This window comes from Musa acuminata, unplaced genomic scaffold (genome assembly GCF_036884655.1).
Source record: "Musa acuminata AAA Group cultivar baxijiao unplaced genomic scaffold, Cavendish_Baxijiao_AAA HiC_scaffold_1136, whole genome shotgun sequence".
In the NCBI taxonomy this organism is placed as follows: Eukaryota; Viridiplantae; Streptophyta; class Magnoliopsida; order Zingiberales; family Musaceae; genus Musa; species Musa acuminata.
This window is the reverse complement of record NW_027021348.1, coordinates 9236788-9239287: the sequence shown is the minus strand read 5'-3', so window position 1 is coordinate 9239287 and position 2500 is coordinate 9236788.

Below are 2500 nucleotides of genomic sequence, written 5' to 3'. Positions count from 1 at the left end.
GACGTTTTGCTCCGCTCTCGACGGTCACCGCGCAACGCAAGAACAGGCCAAAAACTGGCCAAAACGGCCCAAAAACGGGCCAAAACTGGCCATTTTTGGCTGCGCGAGCGAGCGGCGAGTGGCGGACAGCGAGCGAAGCGAGAGGCAGCACCGTCCCTGCTATACGAAAGCCCCATCCAGCCCTGTGCCACCCGGGGGGTTCCAGGGTGCTGAGATGGCTGACATTTTGCTCCGCTCACGACGGTCGCCGCACCACGCAAGAACAGCCCAAAAACAGGCCAAAACGGCCCAAAAACGGGCCAAAACTGGCCATTTTTGGCTGCGCGAGCGAGCGGCGAGCGGCGGACAGCGAGCGAAGCGAGAGGCAGCACCGTCCCTGCTATACGAAAGCCCCATCCAGCCCTGTGCCACCCGGGGGGTTCCAGGGTGCTGAGATGGCTGACGTTTTGCTCCGCTCACGATGGTCACCGCACCACGCAAGAACAGCCCAAAAACAGGCCAAAACAGCCCAAAAACGGGCCAAAACAGGCCATTTTTGGCTGCGCGAGCGAGCGGCGAGCGGCGAACAGTGAGCGAAGCGTGAGGCAGCACCGTCCCTGCTATACGAAAGCCCCATCCAGCCCTGTGCCACCCGGGGGGTTCCAGGGTGCTGAGATGGCTGACGTTTTGCTCCGCTCTCGACGGTCACCGCGCAACGCAAGAACAGGCCAAAAACTGGCCAAAACGGCCCAAAAACGGGCCAAAACTGGCCATTTTTGGCTGCGCGAGCGAGCGGCGAGTGGCGGACAGCAAGCGAAGCGAGAGGCAGCACCGTCCCTGCTATACGAAAGCCCCATCCAGCCCTGTGCCACCCGGGGGGTTCCAGGGTGCTGAGATGGCTGACATTTTGCTCCGCTCACGACGGTCGCCGCACCACGCAAGAACAGCCCAAAAACAGGCCAAAACGGCCCAAAAACGGGCCAAAACTGGCCATTTTTGGCTGCGCGAGCGAGCGGCGAGCGGCGGACAGCGAGCGAAGCGAGAGGCAGCACCGTCCCTGCTATACGAAAGCCCCATCCAGCCCTGTGCCACCCGGGGGGTTCCAGGGTGCTGAGATGGCTGACATTTTGCTCCGCTCACGATGGTCACCGCACCACGCAAGAACAGCCCAAAAACAGGCCAAAACAGCCCAAAAACGGGCCAAAACAGGCCATTTTTGGCTGCGCGAGCGAGCGGCGAGCGGCGAACAGTGAGCGAAGCGTGAGGCAGCACCGTCCCTGCTATACGAAAGCCCCATCCAGCCCTGTGCCACCCGGGGGGTTCCAGGGTGCTGAGATGGCTGACATTTTGCTCCGCTCACGACGGTCGCCGCGCCACGCAAGAACAGCCCAAAAACAGGCCAAAACAGCCCAAAAACGGGCCAAAACAGGCCATTTTTGGCTGCGCGAGCGAGCGGCGAGCGGCGAACAGCGAGCGAAGCGTGAGGCAGCACCGTCCCTGCTATACGAAAGCCCCATCCAGCCCTGTGCCACCCGGGGGGTTCCAGGGTGCTGAGATGGCTGACATTTTGCTCCGCTCACGACGGTCGCCGCGCCACACAAGAACAGCCCAAAAACAGGCCAAAACAGCCCAAAAACGGGCCAAAACAGGCCATTTTTGGCTGCGCGAGCGAGCGGCGAGCGGCGAACAGCGAGCGAAGCGTGAGGCAGCACCGTCCCTGCTATACGAAAGCCCCATCCAGCCCTGTGCCACCCGGGGGGTTCCAGGGTGCTGAGATGGCTGACATTTTGCTCCGCTCACGACGGTCGCCGCGCCACGCAAGAACAGCCCAAAAACAGGCCAAAACAGCCCAAAAACGGGCCAAAACAGGCCATTTTTGGCTGCGCGAGCGAGCGGCGAGCGGCGAACAGCGAGCGAAGCGTGAGGCAGCACCGTCCCTGCTATACGAAAGCCCCATCCAGCCCTGTGCCACCCGGGGGGTTCCAGGGTGCTGAGATGGCTGACGTTTTGGTCCGCTCTCGACGGTCACCGCGCAACGCAAGAACAGGCCAAAAACTGGCCAAAACGGCCCAAAAACGGGCCAAAACTGGCCATTTTTGGCTGCGCGAGCGAGCGGCGAGTGGCGGACAGCGAGCGAAGCGAGAGGCAGCACCGTCCCTGCTATACGAAAGCCCCATCCAGCCCTGTGCCACCCGGGGGGTTCCAGGGTGCTGAGATGGCTGACATTTTGCTCCGCTCACGACGGTCGCCGCGCCATGCAAGAACAGCCCAAAAACAGGCCAAAACGGCCCAAAAACGGGCCAAAACTGGCCATTTTTGGCTGCGCGAGCGAGCGGCGAGCGGCGGACAGCGAGCGAAGCGAGAGGCAGCACCGTCCCTGCTATACGAAAGCCCCATCCAGCCCTGTGCCACCCGGGGGGTTCCAGGGTGCTGAGATGGCTGACGTTTTGCTCCGCTCACGATGGTCACCGCACCACGCAAGAACAGCCCAAAAACAGGCCAAAACAGCCCAAAAACGGGC